At 41.1% G+C, this 19,959-nt stretch overlaps 1 protein-coding gene across 4 annotated transcripts in view; it reads left to right on the forward strand.

The window, feature by feature from the left end:
- Positions 1 to 16,059: 16,059 nt before the first annotated feature.
- RASSF6 (Ras association domain family member 6) overlaps positions 16,060 to 19,959 on the forward strand; it is a 41,775-nt gene continuing 37,875 nt past the window's right edge. The window contains exons 1-2 of one of the 4 annotated variants that reach the window (XM_045997352.1): positions 16,103 to 16,194; positions 18,901 to 19,635. The gene's annotated coding sequence lies outside the window, so the exon portion shown is untranslated. Of the gene's footprint in view, positions 16,291 to 18,900; positions 19,636 to 19,959 lie in introns of all 4 variants that reach the window. The other 3 variants (XM_045997351.1, XM_045997350.1, XM_045997349.1) reach the window with 3 other exon arrangements.

Raw genomic sequence — 19,959 nt, forward strand, 5'->3', positions numbered from 1 at the left:
GAGGCCATGAAGAGGCTGCTTGTGGCTGCTGAGGGGCCTGTCTTCACAAGAGGGATCCTCTGAGGCCTGGACCTGAACAGAACAATTTGGGCCAGAGGCAGGGTGACTGAGGGGAGCAGGAATCCTCTTCTTATAGATGCACACTCCACCTTGGCCCCTGCAGAGGTGACAGTTTTGGAACCCTCAAGACCAAGACGTCAGCCTTGGTTCCAGCAGAAAACCAGCAGCAGGGAAATGGGTGTGGCTTTGAGTGGTTGCAGGTGGGTGTCAAGGACAAAAACATAGGACAATGGGGCTAAAATTCCTGGGGGAAATCAAGAAGTCCTTACTTGGAAAGGATTTTTCTGGGGCTGATTTTTCTGGTACCATTTAGTTAGACAAATGGCAGCAAAATACAGGGCTCACCATTTACCTCATGTTAAGCCACGTTTCATCCCCTTGTGAGTGTCCACGTCTCCTTTTACAGTGTTTCTGGGTTAAGTCAAATGACTGGAACAAAGACAGGAATATGGCAACTCTTTAGTGGCAACAAAGAAAATGTGTCCAAATTTGCCATGTAGCGAGCCATAAATAGGTTAGATACAGTTGACCCTTGAACAACGGGGGAGGTACAGGCACCTAACCTGGCTCATTTGAGAAACTTCATATCATTTTTTTTTGAAACTTCATATCATTTTTTGACTCCCCCAAAACTTAACTTATAAGCCTACTGTTGACCAGAAGCCTTACCAATAATGTGAACAGTCGGCTAACATATTGCATGAGCTATATGTATTATATACTGTATTCTTCCAATAAAGTAAGCTACAGAAAAGAAAGCCTTATCCAGAAAAATCTTAAGGAAGAGAAAATACATTTCTTTTTTTTTAATCTATGCTTTATTTTTTTATTATGTTCATTTAGTCAACATACAGTACCTCATTAGTTTTTTGTTTGTTTGTTTGTTTGTTTAAATATTGTATTTATTTATTTGACAGAGAGAGAGGTCACAACTAGGCAGAGAGGCAGGCAGAGAGAGAGGAGGAAGCCGGCTCCCCACGGAGCAGAGAGCCCGATGCGGGGCTCGATCCCAGGACCCTGAGACCATGACCTGAGCTGAAGGCAGAGGCCTAAACCACTGAGCCACCCAGGCGCCCCGACCTCATTAGTTTTTGATGGAGTGCTCGGTGATTCATGAGTTGTGTATAACAGCCCGTGCTCATCACACCACGTGCCCTCCTTAATACCCATCACCCGGTTACCCCATCCCCCCACTCTTACTCCCCCTCCTTTCTGTAAGCTTCAGTCTGGTTCCTGGAGTCCAGAGTTGGGAAAATACATTTCTAGTACTATGCTCTATTTATTGGAAACAACCCACTTGTAAGTGGACCTACGCAGTTCGAACTCACGCTGTTTAAGGGTCAACGGTTGTCACATGTGGAAAAAAGGAGAAACTGGTGATCTGTGTCTGGGAACCATAGTTTCAACATCAGGAGCTTCACATCGTGGGTTCTTGTGGCCTCAAGTTCCCCAACTTTATAAAATAATAGCAACAAAGCCTCGTTCAAAGTGAAAGACACACAGGAACCAGGGAACCTTCTGGCCAGAAAACCGCAATGGAAATGTGAACCTCTAAGTTTCAGGTTCCAGGAAACTATACCAATGGGAGCCCAAACCTAAAAAGAGCTGACCCACTGCTTCTGGTGGCAGCTGATGTGGAATTCTGTAAAGAGGTTCTGATGTGTTAGTCCCTTTCCATGCACTTGAAGCCCAGAAACCCATCTCGAGTTCCCACCTAGCAGAGCTCCACCTTCCGTAAGCAAAGCTGGTCACAGGACTTGGTCTGGACGCAGGATGCTCAACTGCCCACAAATGCTATGAGTATCTTTGCTCCAACCCCCGCCCTCTATCTTCTTTCACTGTTTCCAGGGCCTTAGTCTGCAGGGACGGGTGCCAGTGGATGTTCAGCTGGTAAGATTGATGGGCTTGGTGTTCACACATGAAATTAGGAAGAGGAAGAAGAGCTACTCAGACAGTAGCTCCTTTCTACCTCATGCACTGGCTATCGTGAAGCCACACTGGTCCTCAGAAAGATGCTGTGGAGATGGAAACATTCCTCCTTCTGTGTACTGCTTTCAGCAGCTACAGTATTGGAACACTCATTAAACCCAGAGCTCTTTTAATTGTACATGGGACCCTAAGAAGATTGTACACATTCTGACATCAAGAGTGTAAGAACCTTGCATGTGTGTATACATGTGTGTGTGTGTGTTTGTATATTTATACGTGTATATGAGTACACGTGTCTATATGTTGGAAGAGGGAGGGGCCAAAACTGACAACTACTTCAGGCATTAAGTTAATAGCGAACATTATTTACAATAGCCAAGACATGGAAACAAGTTCGTGAATGATTGCATGAACAAGTTGTGGTATATCTACAAATAAGGGAATTCTGCTGTTTGTGATAACGTGAATGGAACCTGAGGGCATTGGGCAAGGTCAAATAAGTCAGGGAGAGCAAGGCAAATACTGTAAGATATCACTTGCATGCGAAATCTAAAACCAAACAAACCGAATTCACAGCAAAAGGTATCAGAATCATAGTTACCAGAGGTGAGAGATAGGGGGAGGAACAGGAGGAAGGTGGTCACAAGGTACAAACCTCCAGCTATAAGATAAATAACAACTATAGCTCACATTGCTGCAGGATAAATATATATATATACATATATATGTATATGTATATATGTTTGTGCATATATATGTGTAAATCCTAAGAGTTCTAATCTCAAGGAAAAATATATTCTTTTTTAAAGAAAAATATATGCTTGTTTTGCTTTCTCTTGTACCGATTTCTGTAAGAGGTGATGGATATTAACTATATATATGGCAGTCATCTCACAACATGTGTGAGCGGAACATGTCACGTATGTAAGCATCAGGCAGTACACCTTACACATAGACAATGACCTATGTCAACTGTATCTTAATAATACCGGAGGGAAATGTGTAGCTAACATTTACACATGCTTACTCTGGGCCGGGAGCTCTTCTAAAGGCTTTGCCCGTTCTCCCTGTTTACTCATTCTATCCTCACAACCACCTCGGGAGATGCGTATTACTATTTTCATCATTAGTTCTTTTCTAGGGAGGGGGAGGCTAAGTCACAGAGGCGTCAGGAGTGGAGAGGGGTTTGGATCCAGGCTGTTAGTGCTACAGTCCTGGGACTGCAGAGGCTTACTTGCCAGCTTACTTGTCCATTTAAAAGGCACTGTACCTCTAGAAATTTTAGGGTGGTGTCTTTCCAGTTTTCTATGTAAAGTATCATGTGGTCTGCAAATAGTGAAAAATTGACTTCTTCCTTGTTGATTTAGATGACTTTATTTCGTTTTGTCGTCTGGTTGCTGAGCCTAAGACTTCCAGTACCATGTTGAATAAAAGTGGTGAAAGTGGACATCCCTGTCTCATTCCTGACTTATGGAAAAAGTTCTCAGGTTTTCCCCATTGTGAATGATATTCACTGTGGGTTTTTCCTATACAACCTTTATTATGCTGAGGTATGTTCCCTCTAAACCCTGTCTGTTGAGGGTTTTTATCATGAGTGGATGTTGCATTTTGTCAAATGCTTTTTCTGCATCTACTAAAATGGTCATATGGGTCTTATCCTTTCTTCTTTTTTTAAAAAATATTTTATTTATTTGATAGAGAGAAATCACAACTAGGCAGAGAGGCAGGCAGAGAGAGAGGAGGAAGCAGGCTCCCCGCTGAGCAGAGAGCCCGATGTGGGGCTCAATCCCAGGACCCTGGGATCATGACCTGAGCCGAAGGCAGAGGCTTTAACCCACTGAGCCACCCAGGTGCCCTATCCTTTCTTTTATTAATGTGATATATCATGTTGATTGATTCACAGATATTGAACCATCCTTGAAACCCAGGAATAAATCCCACTTGATTGTGGTGACTGATTTTTTTAAATGTTTTATTGGATTTTGTCTGCTAGTATTTTATGGAGAATTTTTGCACTCATGTTCATCAGAGATATTGGCCTACAGTTCTCTTTTTTAGTGTTGTCTTCATCTGGTTTTGGTACCAGGATAATGTTGGCCTCATAGAATGAAATTTCAAGTTTGCCTTTCTTTTTGGAATAGTTTGAGGAAAATAAGTATTAAGTCCTTAAATGTTTGGTAAAATTTGCCTGTGAAGCTATTTGGCTCTGGAATTTGTTTGTTAGGAGTTTTTTGGTTTTGTTTTTAAGATTTTATTTATTTATTTATTTGAGAGAGAGGGGGAGAGACTGCTAGCTACGTTGGGGGAGGAGCACAGGGAGAAGCAGAGAATCTCAAGTTAACTCTGTGCTGAGCATGGAACCCCACTCAGCACCCCATCTCATGACCCTGAGATCATGACCTGAGCCAAAACCAAACAAGACTTAGATGCTCAATCAACTGAGCCACCCAGGTGCCTCTGTTGGGAGTTTTTTGATTACCAGTTTAATTTCTTTGCTTGTTATCAGTCTGTTCAAGTTTTCTATTTCTTCCTGTTTCAGTTTTAGTAGTTTCTATGTTTCTAGGAAGTTACCTATTTCTACTCTCTGATCCAGCAATCACACTCCTGGGTATTTATCCAAAGAAGACAAAAATACTAATTCAAAGGGATACATGCACCCCAATGTTTATAGCTGCTTTATCTACAATACCCAAATTATGGAAACAGCCCAAGTGCCCAATGGCTGATGAATGGACAAGGAAGAGGTGGTGTATATACACAGTGGAATATTAGCCATAATAAGGAATAAAATCTTACCATTTTCAATGACATGAATGGAGCCAGAGAGTAGTATGCTAAGCGAGATAAGTCAGCCAGAGCAAGGCAAATACCATATGATTTCACTCATATGTGGAACTGAAGAAACAAAACAGATGATCATAGGGGAAAAAAGAGAAAGAGAAGTAAGCCAAGAAACAGACTCTTAACTCTAGAGAAAGAACTGTTGGTCACCAGAGGGGAGGTGGGTGTGGGATGGGTAGAATAGGTGATGGGGATTAAGGAACGCACTTGAGATAAGCACCGGCTGATGTATGGAAGTGCTGAATCACTATATTGTACACCTGAAACTAACAGTATACTGTACTTAACTAACTGGAATTTGAACATAAACTTAAAAAACATCAAAAAATTAAAAATGGCACTGTATTCTTGAGACTACCTAATTCTGCAATTTGATTTAATTCCCCTGATATGGCTGGAAGAGCTTTTTCTGCAGTAGCTTCCTCGTTCAGATCTTTGCTTGCAGGAACATGCTGGGAAGTTGGAACCTTTGCCTGTAGGGTAGGAAAATGGCAGATTAAGGGAATGGAATGTCACATTTCAAGACATGTCTAGGGAAGAAAATTATTTAGAACATAGAATTTCTTTGACTCCTTTTTCCTTCCTTTCAACAATGGCTTTCTGACATTCCTTCTCTCATTGACAGGCATCTACATAGTCCAAGACAAAAAGAAAACACCTCATTTCTTTTTTTTTTTTTTTTTTTTTTTGAAAACACCTCATTTCTTTCCTAAACTGTAAGTCTTCTGGGCACGGCACGGACTGGGATGCATTTGTCTGCCAGTGGTCAGTTGTCGAGGGTGAACACAACTAAAATGTTAGAGAAGGTTTGATCTCACATTATGTAATGAAGAAATGTCTTCATCTCTGCAGCAACTATGTAATTAATTATAACTGTAGCCACCATTTAATAGAATTGTCACTATTGTTTGGGCAGTATCATATTCTCTCAGTAATCCACCAGATAACCTTATTAACCCCAGTTTACAGACAAGAAAACTAGAGCTTCTGATTCCTCCTCTGGCTGTCTTCACTCCAGCTACACCAAATTTTTTCTTTTAATTTTCCTTGCTCCTTTCTGTCAAAAGTCTTTTGCCTACACTGTTATTTCTGATTATACACTGTTTTCCTCACCCTCTAACTTGTAATTCAGTTTAGAATTTATCTCAGTGAGTAGTCATATATTCATTAGTGTCATTTTTAAATAATGTCTCTCTCCCACCTGATACTCTGAGGTCCCTAAGAATGGGGATGGTAGGTTCTTTGCTTATTATCATATCATAAGAAATTGGTGCGATACCAGGGACATGGCAGGCACTCAATAATATACGTTGCATTCATTCATTTGCCCCAATTAGCAGGGCTAAGAGTCAAACCAAGTTCTGCCTGGCTCCAAACCCTGACCTCCATTGTGCTATGCCACTCCAACATATTCATGGCACTATAGGAAAATAAATAGGTCTTAAATTAATAACCTATGTGGAGATGCCAAGAAAATGGAGCCACAAGACAAGAAAATGGCAGACCACTGGACAATCACAACTGCAAAAGGTAAGCCTTGGTCTGAAAGTCATTGCAAAGTCTTTCAACCTCTGAATTTGTGGAGACTGATCTACTTGTCTTCTGTCATAGTTATCCGTCCTTGTGTGTATCTAGAAATCTGTGATTTGGGTTTCTACCACTCTTCCTACTCTTTGCCCATCCCACACTGAATTTCAGTGTTTGTCAGTCCACATTTGTTACCTAGACAGGCGGATAGATAAAGGTAATAGCTATATGAATGATAGAGACAATACAGGTAAAGATATGTATGCATGCCCATCCTTCGGGAAAAGATTAAAATGGATGCTGAGTCACAATGGAAAAATAAAACTTCAAAATATGAATTTTTTTTCTAAAAATTTTTTTCACTGTTCACAGTCTACTTTCATTTTTTCCCTTAGTTCTACCCTCAGTTATAACTCATAACTTCAGTTGGAAGTGTCAGTTTCTTGCCTTAGAGATCCTTGCACTCTCCTGCTCACACCTCAGCAAACAACAATATGGTTGCCATTTATTAAGCAACTATTATGCACCTGACATACAGCACCTCACTTACATGCCCTTGTGCAATAGTCTGCTCATCTAAGGTCTCTCTCAAGGTTCTCAGTGCACAGAGTAGGAGAGTAGGACTCCAAAAGGTAGAGTAACTTCCCAAGGTTACACTTCCAGTATGGAGCAGAACCAGAATTCAAATCACCCCGATCCCAATGTCTTTGTGTTCTTTCTGCCACACTGAAAAATGGTGAAGACATTTGAACCCAATTTAAAGGAAGTAATAAAGCCAATCATCTCAATGGCAGGGGCTGCTGGACCCCTATGAATACTGTAAGGGCAGATGACAAGCTACACTTACCTTTCCCTTCATTGTCTCAAACTTTCTCTCTCCGCTCACTTCCTTTCTCCACTTGCTCCTGCATGAAGGAAAAGAAGCATACTTGACTAGGTATCTGGAATATGCCAAAAAATTAATTCTGCATTTGAATGAAGAAAGATAAAAGATTTAAGAAGAAAAATTAAAAGTAAATATCATTTATTGACTGCCTTCTTTATACCAAGTGCTTTACAAATGGTAACCCACTGACAATAATGCATACAATGGCGTTTTGTAGGTAAGGTACACTTGGACAGGTTAAGAAACCAAGTCTCAGCATTTCATTATGAGTCTTATCTTTTCCCTTTAGAAACCTCTTCTGGCCAGTTTCATCCGCATGCATGTATAAATCACCAGCCAAATGCTGATTACTCCCAAAATTTAATACTCTAGGTCCCATCTGTCTCTTTGTTCCCAATCAGCAATTCTCAAATTTTTCAGTTCCTGGAACCTCTTTACATTTTTCAGAAGTATTGACAACCTCAAAGAATTTTGCTTATGTAGATTACATCAATCGATGTTTACTGTGCTAGAAATTAAAACTGAGGAAAAAATTTTAATTTACCTATTAATTTATTTAAAAATATGAATTCATGGCATGTTAATTACATTTTATGAAAAATAGCTCTGTTTTCCAAAACAAAAAACCAAGTGCTGAAGAGAATATCATTGTTTTGCAGTTTGCAAATCTCTTTAATGTCTGGGTTAATAGAAATCTCTTGGGTTCTCATATCTGTCTCTGCCTTTAGTCTGTTATAATATTGACAACAACTGGCATCATACACATATATAGTTAGAAAGAGGAGTATTTTAATAACTCCCCCTTTTTATTCTAACTAAGAAATGGACACTGCTCAGAAGATACATAATTACATTACTCAAGTGTTTAACCTTTCTCCACAAATATGTTGTGATCTACTTGATGTCACAAGAGTTTACCCCAGGAGGGATCCCTTAGTGCAAACAGGATATACACCAGGAACTTCGTGTTGTGGGTGTGACCTACACAAGCCCAACTGTCACCTGTTTTCTGAAACCATACAACACCTGTGCTGGAACATATCGCCCGTATGTAGCTGGAGTTCTTAAGGGTGGGATAGAAAACAGCGGTGATCCTTCTAAGAAAAGCAGTAGTTAATAGCTTATAACATTTTAAGTCTGTCATGAGAACTTGTGGATGAAAAACTAGAAACATACATGCATGCTTAGTTAGTTCCACATATGACTACTGAGCTAAGTGTGTGCTGCCAGCAACAGGATGGTTTGAAGAAACGTGAAACAATGGGATCTGTCAAAACTGTGGTCCTTAAGCAATAACGCAGACAAGGGTCAAGAACACATCACTTACAGTCTGCATTAATGAGAATTGTGTTATTTAATACTCATAAGTCTGTGATTTCCTAACAGATTCTTAAATTCGTGTTATATCTGGAAATCGGACCAAATATTGCAGTTTTTACTGAGAAATATAGTCACTATTACAATACTCCTTTAAAGAATGTCCAGGCTATGACTTGACTTTCTTTTTTTTTTTTTTTTTTTTAAGAGTTACTTATTTGTTTTAGAGAGAGTGAGTGGCGGGGGGAAGCAGGATGAGAGGGAGAGAGAGAATCTCAAACAGACTCTCTGCCAAGCACGGAGCCTGATGTGGGACTTGATCTCAAGCCCCTGAGACCATGACTTGAGCTAAAATCAAGAGTCCGATGCTCCACCGACGGATCCACCCAGGCACCCCATGACTTGAATTTCAGCATTAGTCAACTGCTGACATTGAGATTTAAGAACATTGACCTTAATTACTTATAAGCTATTGTCACTTCGAATAAAACTTTTATATTTTATTATTATTATTATTACTAGTGCTATTATTTTATCCACCTTTTTCCAAAACTTGAAGAGTGTGAAGTGGATATTTGTGTGAGTTGGAGGAGAAGGAATGAAGGATGGTATAAAAATCAAATCGGAGAAAGACAATTATCATATGATCTCCCTGATATGAGGACGTGGAGATGCAATGTGGGGGGTCGGGGGGTAGGAGAAGAATAAATGAAACAAGATGGGATTGGGAGGGAGACAAACCATAAATGACTCTTAATCTCACAAAACAAACTGGGGGTTGCTGGAGGGAGGTGGGATTGGGAGAGGGGGAGGGGGTTATGGACATTGGGGAGGGTATGTGCTATGGTGAGTGCTGTGAAGTGTGTAAACCTGGCGATTCACAGACCTGTACCCCTGAGGATAAAAATACATTATATGTTTATAAAAAAAAAAAAATGGAAGGGGAGGAGAACCATAAGAGACTATGGACTCTGAAAAACAATCCAAGGGTTTTGAAGGGGCAGGGGTGGGAGGTTGGGGGAACCAGGTGGTGGGTAATAGGGAGGGCACGTATTGCATGGAGCACTGGGTGTGGTGCAAAAACAATGAATACTGTTACGCTGAAAAATAAATAAATAAATAAATAAATAAATAAATAAATAACCAAAAAAAAAAATCAAATTGACTAACTGCTGTATTAGAAAAAAGGCATCATTATCACATTCTGTTGGATTTCTTTATGTTTTGTACACAATTACTTACAATAGTAAAAGGTGGCAACACTTGGGGTCGGAGAACGATTATTGCTTATTTCAGTTGGAAATGATTCTCCATTCATTTAAAGAGGGTGTTTATTTTTTAAATCAAACAAAAAAATTTTTTTGAGGCCCCCACCTCCTAAAATCTACCAGAACCCTGGTTTCCTTCTGTCGCTGAAGTTTCAAAGCATGTGTGCTTTTAAGTCTCCTCTCTCTGCGGCAGAGAAGACTGAACGGAGTCCGTGTCCTTGTTGAAGATTGTAGCTCCTTGAGGGCAGAGACTGTCTGACGCACCTTTACATGGCCATGTCTACCTCTGCCTGGCACACAGCAAGTTTTCAGTGCCTGAGTAAGTTGAATTCTCTCCACTGGCCATTGCAGTGTTGAAAAACAGTCTATACTTAAGATCAGAAACTTTCTCTTAGAGAGGAAACATGCTTAGAAATAGAAATTATTTTTATCACTTCTCAGTATTATTTTTCATTGTTCAAGTTGTAAGAGCAGTTGTGTGTCTTGGATTCCCATCATTAGGACAAATCGTAGCCTGATTCAAAAGTTACCCTTCAGGGGCGTCTGGGCACCTTCTCTTCTCAGAAGAGAAGGAGACAAAAAGGGATGCCTGTGTGGCTCAGTTAGTTAGGCATCTGCCCTTGGATCAGGTCATGATTCTGGGGTCCTGGGATGGAGCCTCACATCGGGCTCTCTGCTCAGTGGGGAGCCTGCTTCCCCTTCTCTCTCTGCCTGCCTCTCTGCCTGCTTGTGATCTCTGTCAAATAAATAAAATCTTTAAAAACAAAACAAAAGTTACCCTTTAGCCCTACAATGTAACAACAGAAGGTGAACTTCTCTCAAAACTCATCAATGAGGTAGACGTTTTTAAATGACCTATACATCTATAACAGCATTGCTTTAATGAAAGTTTTGGAAGAATTTTAAGAAGGAATTTCTCCACCCTTATCTTATTTTTCTCAGCAAAGCAAAAAAAATTTTTTTTAAATAGAAGTTCTAAAGTCTTTGTTTTCATAAGAAACATATTATATATTCCATGTTCCTAAATCTAAACAGGAAATGATAGTTTACTCCTCAAATTCAAGATCAACGTCAGGATTTTTCTCAGAGAATTAATGTTACAATTGTTGTAATTTACTAAGATCTTGAAAATAAAAATTCCAAATTATAAAATATATTTCTTTTAACTTTCACATGTTGGAAAAGTAACTTACCGTGTTGCATTATGAACGGCTGGTTTCCTTAATAAGGTGACCCGGTTGGGTTTTTATTGGGAGTCCCCTCAGTGTTTACACTTACTCTACTTCCTTTTTTCCTTCACTTAGCACCTAGCATAGGCCCGAAGTACAGCTTCAGACACAAAGTGAGGTGTATGGCCATGCAACAAACTGATAGCATTTGGGGTCACACAGTGTTAGAATCAGGCAATTTCTTGTTCTCCGTGTATTTTCTCCAAGTTACATCTCTAAATGTTTTTCAGGGGTGATTTAGTGTTCTGTACAAATGACCTAACCTAATGATAACCCACATCTTTTTGTCTCCTTTTTTTTTTTTAATTTTATTTATTTATTTGAGAGAGAGAGACAGAGCACAAGCAGGGGGAGGGGCAGAAGGGGAGAGAACCAAAACCCCTCTCAGCAGGAATCCTGATGTGGGGTTTGATCCCATGTGGGCCTTGATCCCCAGATTCCTGGTTCATGGCCTGATCTAAGGGCAGATGCCTCACTAACTGAGCCACACAGACATCCCTTTTTGTCTCCTTCTTTTCTGTTCTATTGCTATGGGTCACGGCATCCCTGCAGCAGAATTGTGGTAGAAACGCATCCCAAGTATTTCTCTCGATTTCCAATGAATGAGATACTGGTGTGCATGCATGTTTGTGTGTGTCTTACAAAAACACTCAAGAGGCGTTCTTCAGCTTGTGCTCTGAAACACACCACCTCAAAACTTAGTGGCTTAACACAACCACCACTGATATAGCTCATAGTTCAGTGGGTTGGCAATGTGGGCTGGGCTCCGCCAGACAGAGCTCCTGCTGTTGGCCGCGGGACCCGCTGGTGAGACTGTAGTCAGTCGCAGATGAGTTTAGCGGCTCTGCCTTTAGGCTGTCCGCTAGAGTAATGGAGCAACTAGGCCGAGGCTCTCTCGTCGCCCCACCGGCTAGCCCAGCCTTGTTCATATGGTGGTTCCGGGCTTGAAGAGCAATGAAGGTGAAGCCTCGGAGCCCACCCTTGGGGCTTGGTTTTCAAGCCTCCATTTTTATCACTTGGAACTGACCCATTGACCAAAGCAAGGCACATGTCCAAACCAAGAACCAGGGCACAGAAAGTCCTTCCAAACAATACGGGGAGGCATGAACAAAACAGCCCTTCCTGCAATCAGTCTAGCACTCTCTAGAAAACCCTAAGAAAAGGCATTAACCAAGAAAAATATCTCTTTTTAGGAGCCTTTCTCCCCTAAACCTGAATCCAGTTGCTAACATGGATGAGACTTGCTGGCCTAGGAGGAGTTGCCCATGACAGTGGTTGATGGTGAAATTCCTAAATATCATTCTACAGTGAGAAGCTAATTATACTATTATAAGGCTAGAATAATGAAGAAAATTCTGGGAAAAAAGCCTGCTGATCAGATGGTACTGCCAGACATCAAGCTGTACTAGAAACCTATTAATAATGGGAAACTAATGTCTGCTCAGTTGCATACGTCACAGTGGAACGCAATATAAATTCTAGAATCATGTTAAAAATATATATACGCGGGGCGCCTGGGTGGCTCAGTGGATTAAGCCGCTGCCTTCGGCTCAGGTCATGATCTCAGGGTCCTGGGATCAAGCCCTGCATCAGGCTCTCTGCTCCACAGGGAGCCTGCTTCCTCCTCTCTCTCTGCCTGCCTCTCTGCCTGCTTGTGATCTCTCTCTCCGTCAAATAAATAAATAAAATCCTAAAAAAAAATATATATATATACGCCCTTAGTACTTGATAAAGGCATCTCTTCAAGTCAGGACAAAAGTAGATTCATATTTATTTACTCACCACACATTTATGAAGCCGCCATCATGTGTTTCTGAACCGGTGTGTCTTCAGCCTCTGACATGGGTCTAGCATTGTTCTAGGCACAGAAGACAGAGCAGTGAACCTAGAAGTCAAGCTCCCTGTCTCCTTAGAGCTAAGGGTTTAATGAGAAGAGATGTAGAATAAAGTCACCCAAAACAAGAAATACATATTCAATAATACATGAAACAGTGAAGTGCATTCAGATAGTGATAATTGCCATTAGGACAATAGAAGAGGAGATTGTGTTAGAGAAAGATTGGTGGCCTCATTTGGAGGGGATGACCATGGAAGGTCTCTCTGAAGCGATTACATTTAAGAAAAACCAGGAAAATGAAAAGAAACCAGCTGTGACGAGAGCAGAGCTTTCTTGGCAGGACAATAACAAGAACAAAAGAAATGAGGCAGGAAGCAGCTTGGTCTGTTCCAGGAACAAAAAATTAAGCCAGAGGGGCACCTGGGTGGTTTAGTCAGTTGAGCAACTGACTCTTGATTTCGGCTCAGATTATGATCCCGGGGTCCTAGGATTGAGCCCGGCACTGGGCTCTGTGCTGTGTGTGGAGTCTGCTTGAGATTTTTTCCTCTCCCTTTGCCCCTCCCCCTCCCTCTTCTCTCGCTCTTAAAGAAAAAAAATCTAGCCAGAGCAACAAGTGTAGAGTTTGTACCTTGGAAGCAGAGAATCGATCAAGTCCAAAAGATGGAAGAAGTGGGATATAGAGGCCTCTGGGGCCATGGGAAGGAGGTCAGGTTTAGACTATCCAGATGGAGGTAACCGGCAGAATGGTTTTCAACAAAGGAAATCAGAGGTGGTATTGTGACTTGATTTTTGTCTGGAGAAGATTATGCGGTTGCAGGTGGAGAATGGACATATTTAAAATACATATTTAAAATAGGATATGATTTTTTTTTTACCTTTCAGACTGGTAAATTAAAAAAGAATAATCCAGGAGTTATCCCAGGAATATAAAACTGACACCTTTTTGAGAGAAATTCTTTAAAAATGCACATTGCAATTTCACTTTTTGAACTGTAAAAGACATTCTTGTAGTTCTGTGCAGCTATCTATAAACATTTTCTGAAGTCTTATTTACGGTAACACAAATTTCTCACAATAGGAAACTGATTAAACAACACTTTATATGGTATGATACAGTACAACTAGTTAAAATCATTGCAGGGAAAAAGCTGACTGATATATGGTCAAGTGTTCATAATGTTTTATGTGATAAAAGCAAGTTATCAAACATTGAGGCAAAGCTAAGAGTATTTTGGTAAATAGTCGCAGAGAAACTATGCCAATGAAGGCATTCACCAAATTGTTTCTAGTAATTCTACATCAGGGCTGGGATTATAGGTGAATTTTTCTTCTGCATGTCTGTGTTTTTCAAACCTAATGAGTTGCACACATGTAATTAGGTATTTTTTCATATTATGAAATAAAAATCATATATTTATAAAAGGATAAGTACTCAAAAATAAAAGGAGTCCTGGGCCTCTAACTAAAGGTAACTAACTAACTGGAAAGCAGAAGTCAGAATAAAGGCTTCAAGGATGCTTGTGATAAAAAATGCAAAACAAATTTGCCCTGGTGCTGATAACAAGCAAATGATCCGCAGAGAGAGGAGACAGTGGAGACGGAGTGTAAACTTAAAGTCTGGAACCTGGGGGCCACAGACACTGCAGGTTCTGTTAGTCATCATTCAAAGGTCAGTCCCCACAGCAGGGGGTACTGGGGTCAGCTAATCGTATGAACACCCACAAGTGATCCCAAGTTACACTGTCCTCATATGTGAGGTTGTAGAACCTTTGATGGTGATCTAAGAAGCCCATTGGTTCGATTCTGCTCTGTTTATTAAAATAACCTTCAAACATGATAAAGCCAGTCAGTCCTCATCTTCATGCACAAGTTAAATAGATAAACTGTCTGACCTCCTGAACATACAGAATCCTTAAAACACTGTATTGATCAAACAAGTAACCTGCAAATCTAAACTAATGCTCAGTCTATGACTTTGACATTTGAACTCAAAAGACGCCAGAGAGCAATTCTGCCTACCTAACAATTTCATTGTTGAAATTATACTGAATTTCTTTCGAGGGCTTAAGGGGGTTTTCTGGTTGTTTTTGTTTTTTTTTTTTTTAAGATTTTTTTTATTTCTTTCTTTAACAGAGGGAGAGATCACAAGTAGACAGAGAGGCAGGCGGGGGGGGGGGGGGGGGGGGAGCAGGCTCCCCGCTCAGCAGAGAGCCCGATGCAGGACTCTATCCCAGGACCCTGAGATCATGACCTGAGCGGAAGGCAGAGGCTTAACCCACTGAGCCACCCAGGCATGGGAGCTTAAGGTTTACACTTGCAGAAATAGCTTATTTTTTTTTGAATTGTCAATAGTTGCTTTATATGGGAAACGGACAAATGAACAATGATACTAAAAAGAGTGTGTTTAAGTGAGTGTGTGTGTGTGTTTGTGTGCGCGCACGTGCGCGCGTGCACATATGCAAACAAAAGCACTTTGTATGCCCACAACATCTGTCATTTGAGGGTCTCTAAGTCTTTGAAGCCCTTTTTGAAAGTGGAAGTATTGAGCAAAAACAAAGTCCCCAAATTCAATTCAGTCACCTAACGACTAAATTGTTATGTAATTCCTCTTTTGTACTTTCAATGCCATAGTTTTCAGACTTTGATGTCTACCGGATTCTTCCTTGGACCTTATAAAAAAAAAATACAGGTGCCCGCAGCCCACCCCACACCTCCTAGATCAGGGTCTCTTGTGTGCTGAGGCCGGGGGTATGCAGGTTCAGCAAGTCACACAGAGGTTCTGGGTGCCCTGAGGAGCAAGAACCCCTGCTCTGGGTGAAAAGGTGCTGGCTGGGAGAGGAGACCGCAGTAGGACAAAGGAAAGAAAGACGGACATCTCTAATTCAAAGAGCGCGTTTTAAAGGAAAGACGTGTGAATAGTGCCATTCATTCCTAGGTAGCGTCCCTTCTTACAGACCACTCATCCGTAATCTGCATAGGGAGTAGAGGTCAGTTTTCGAGTCAGTCCAATTCAGTGGTTAATGTCAACGCTTGTCTCCAGATGTGTCAGGGAGCAGGGGATTGCTCCTGCCCGCGGCTCCCGAGGAGGAGGTAAACACTCCCAACATGCACTGAGGCACAGGGAGTGGCTCGGGTTTCCAACCCTTCCCTGCCCCGGCGAGTAGGGGTAATGATTAACGGCTCCGTGGGCTCAATGGTCCTGCGGAGGGGCACTGCCAGGCTCCGAGCCTGAGCCGGCCGCGCGCAGAGCCAGAGCCGTTCCTCCTCCGCACTGGCTCCGACCTCCGACCTCCGCAACAGGTGAGCGAGCTCTGCCTTCCCTGACAGTCCAGTTGGTGAATCTGTGCCGCCGCGGGGAACAGACTCTCCGCGAGCAGGCTCCGCTCAACAACGCAGGTACAAAGGCTTCTCCTGGCCACAGTGTGAATCCTGGGGGGGGAGGGGGGGCGGGGGGAGGGAATGGGGGTAGGGATCCACCCCCCGAGGTCAGGTTGAGGGCAAGTTATGACAAAACAGAATTCACAGGCAGCCCAGTTAAGTGTGTGCAGCCTGAAATGCGGACATTGCTTTCAGGGTACCCATTCCTGACCAAGGTAAGCATAAGGGGAGGAGGGAAGGGCTTGGAGGTAGGTGTGGCCACGGAAGCCCTTGTCCCTTTCCTCAAGGGAAATAGCTCAATGACCGCTTTATCTGGAGCTGCACTTACCCTCTGGAAGATACTAGCTCCTGCGTGACATCCCCCTTTTCCTGAGTCAGCAGACTTGAAAGTACTTGTAAGGGAGAGTTCCCCTAAACTTTTATTTCCACAGAGCTACAGAGAACATCGCCCCCTAAAAATTGAAAAGGATTTCTGATATAATTTAGTAAGACTCCACCAAACAATGAATGGCTGTAAATAATGAAATGGAAGTCCATGAGTTAAGGATACCAGTTTTGAAGCAGGAGAGTCCTAAGTTCAAATCCTGCCTTTGCCGCTTACTAAGCGAGCCTCACTCGGCATCACAAGATATGCCAACGGGGCTTTGATGGGCATTAAACACTCAGCAAGCGTCCTAAAAGTGGTACCTCCAGTTCGCAGTAAGAAGTAAGCAGGTCTGCGGAAAGGGCCAGATCAGGGAGGGTGAGCTAGCTGTGCGGATCAGACCATGCGAAGGTGGAAAGGGTAGAGTGGTTTTCGGAAAGTGGGTTTAGGATGTGAGCAGATGGCAAATGGGCAAAACATTACCTCTATGAATGGCAGTGAAATATCTGACTTCTTGCTACTTTTCAAACCGAGTACATAGTGTGACAAATGCAGAATTATTTGTTATTCGTTCACTTTTACTTTGGAAAACTCACATTCGTATTAACCTGTTACTTCTAACCGGGAAATATAATTTCGTAGCAAGAGAGTTACACACAACCCCATATTGAGAAACACATAACATTTAGTTTTATAAGACAGCTTACCCTTGAACCACTTTGATAAAATAGACCTTGTTGTCCATGACTTTCTATTGTATTGCTTATGTTCAAGTGTTACAGACTTTCATTTGCGTTTACGGACAAGAAACATACAAGAACCATACCGGTATTTTGTTGGTCTTTACCTCTGAACTTAAATCATAGGGAAGTGACCTTACTTTATGAAAGTTTATTTATAAAAAGGGCACTTCCGTAAATGTTGCTGTGTTTTATTAGTGTGGGTAACTTTGATGAGGGGACAAACTTGGAAGTTGCGACTAGCAAAGTATTTTCACTGACAACATTTTATCTTTTCATTTCACTAATATGTATTTAAACATTTTGCAGTTGATCCTAGCTTAATATCATCATTGTTTTAATGAATTCTTGTTCTGAACTACAGATTTGAAATTCTCCAATGTACTGATAACTGGAAATTGACTAGAGAATCAGGGATAGAGTTCTAAAGCCAATGAGACTGAACTTTATTATGTTATTGTCCTATGGGTTTTGATTTTGTTTAGTGTTTACATCTAAAAATTTATAAAATAATCTAATCTATTTAGAATAAATTATAGTATCAGTAGTCACTAATTGTTTTTCAAAGAGGAAATATTCCTTTATGCTGAATAGATATGGCTGGAACCTCTTAAACCAAGTTGTATAATACTTCTTAGTGGTGTATGTCTACACGATAAACAGTAGCCCTAATTGAGATTAATCTACTTAACCATTTTTGAGATTAATTTGAGATTAATTTACCTAACCACATAAATGCATTGTTTTCATAGTTAAGCTCTCTTTTAGCATACACATATTTCTCTACTATTTCTAATACATATAACATTTTACAATAAACTATTAAATACTTTGGTCCATCGAGAAAGAGAGATAACCAGCAATGATTAAAAAAAATAACTTTCTCAATTATACTGGAAATTGTGTAACATAGATGTAACATGTTTTTAACATGTAATTCAAAGTTTCATATTTGATACTTGTTTTAACTTTTTAACTTCCTAAAATAAGAAGCATCCTATACTTTTCATTGAAATAGAAATCAAATGCAAACCACCAATTTACTGGTACAGATTCATTGAACATAGGGAATTTAGTATTATTAGAGATACATGGGCTTCCTATAAAAGTTTGATTTTTATCTTGCCATTTGCAATGACCTGAATGGAGCTAGAGAGTATTATGCTAAGTAAAATAAGTCAGTCAAAAAAAGACAAAACCATATGATTTCACTCATGTGTGGCATTTAAGAAACAAACCAAACAAAGCAGGGGTGGGGGGAAGAGAGAGAAAGAAGCCAACCAAGAAAGAGACTCCTAACTGGAGAGAACAAACTAATGGTTACTAGAGGGGAGGTGGGGGGGGGGATGGGTTAACCAGGTGTTGGGGATTGAGGAGTGTGCTTGCTGTGATGAGCACTGGGTGTTGTATGGAAATGTTCAATCACTACCTTGTACACCCAAAACTAATATTATGCCATATATTAACCATCCTGGAATTAAATATTTTTTTAAAGTTTAGATTTTTTTTTAATTTCAAATGTAGGTCAATCAGAAATACAACCTCTGAGAAAGAACTTCTGAGTATTTTCTCTCTGCCCTGAAGTCTAATGTTAGAGAGAGTTCAGTTTTGTTGCAGAAATCCATCCATGTCTTTCAAAGCGGTCAGATATATAGTGATTTTATCACTTCATAATGTCATTTCGGGTGGCGGAGTAATGCTACTGCTTTCTGTCGTTGAATGTGAAGGTGTCTCCTTTTACTGTGATGACAGTGGAATCCTAGTCACTGAGCTGACTGAAGGACCCATTCTCCATCATCATCCCAGAGTCTAGTAGTCAGTGGGGTTCAAGAGCAGAAAGTGCTCCCTCTTCAGCCAACACACGAACGAGAAGAAGGATTCACAGTGCCCGGGAAGTCAAGCTGAGAATTTCCTCTTGGAAACTAGATGAAGCAGAGACTCCTTGAGCTAGACCACAGCAGCAATTCCAGAAGATGCCTTTGGCGGACTGAGCAGCTCCCTCCCAGACTGAGTGGCGGCAAGATGCCTTGAGTCTTGAGGTGGCTGAAGGCTTGTGTGCTTCTGCTACAGCTCCTGTCCCCTGAGGACGCTCTGGAGAGAGTCCAGCCATGGCATTAGTGCCCTGTCAGCACACACGAGAAGAGTCAAGGGTGACCTTTCACATGGGATTCCACAGGGACTGACAGGAATGATATGTTCACACAGAAGTCTGGGTGCTTGAGTCGTGTCCCGTTCAGTCCTGTCTTAAAGTCAAGCACTGTAAGACATTTTTATTTGCATCTCAAAACAAGCATTTCCTAATTGCAACACATATCACTTAATAAAGTGATGGTTTTATATGCCAGCCTCCCACTTTTCCCATCTTTGCAAATGAGGCAAATTCCTTAGAAAAATGTGGAACCAGATGTTTCCCAGAAACCACACTTCTCTGGGTTCTTTTCCCGTTTTACTAAGAATTGGATAATGGATGGAATTATGGTAGTTTTTTTTTTTCATTTCCTTGAAGTCATATAATTATATATAGATCTGCTCTTCTCAACTTCAAGGTTCCTGGTCAGAGCTTAGAAGAAACATCTTTACTTT

The sequence above is a fragment of the Meles meles genome, chromosome 2, assembly GCF_922984935.1.
Source record: "Meles meles chromosome 2, mMelMel3.1 paternal haplotype, whole genome shotgun sequence".
Classification (NCBI taxonomy): Eukaryota; Metazoa; Chordata; class Mammalia; order Carnivora; family Mustelidae; genus Meles; species Meles meles.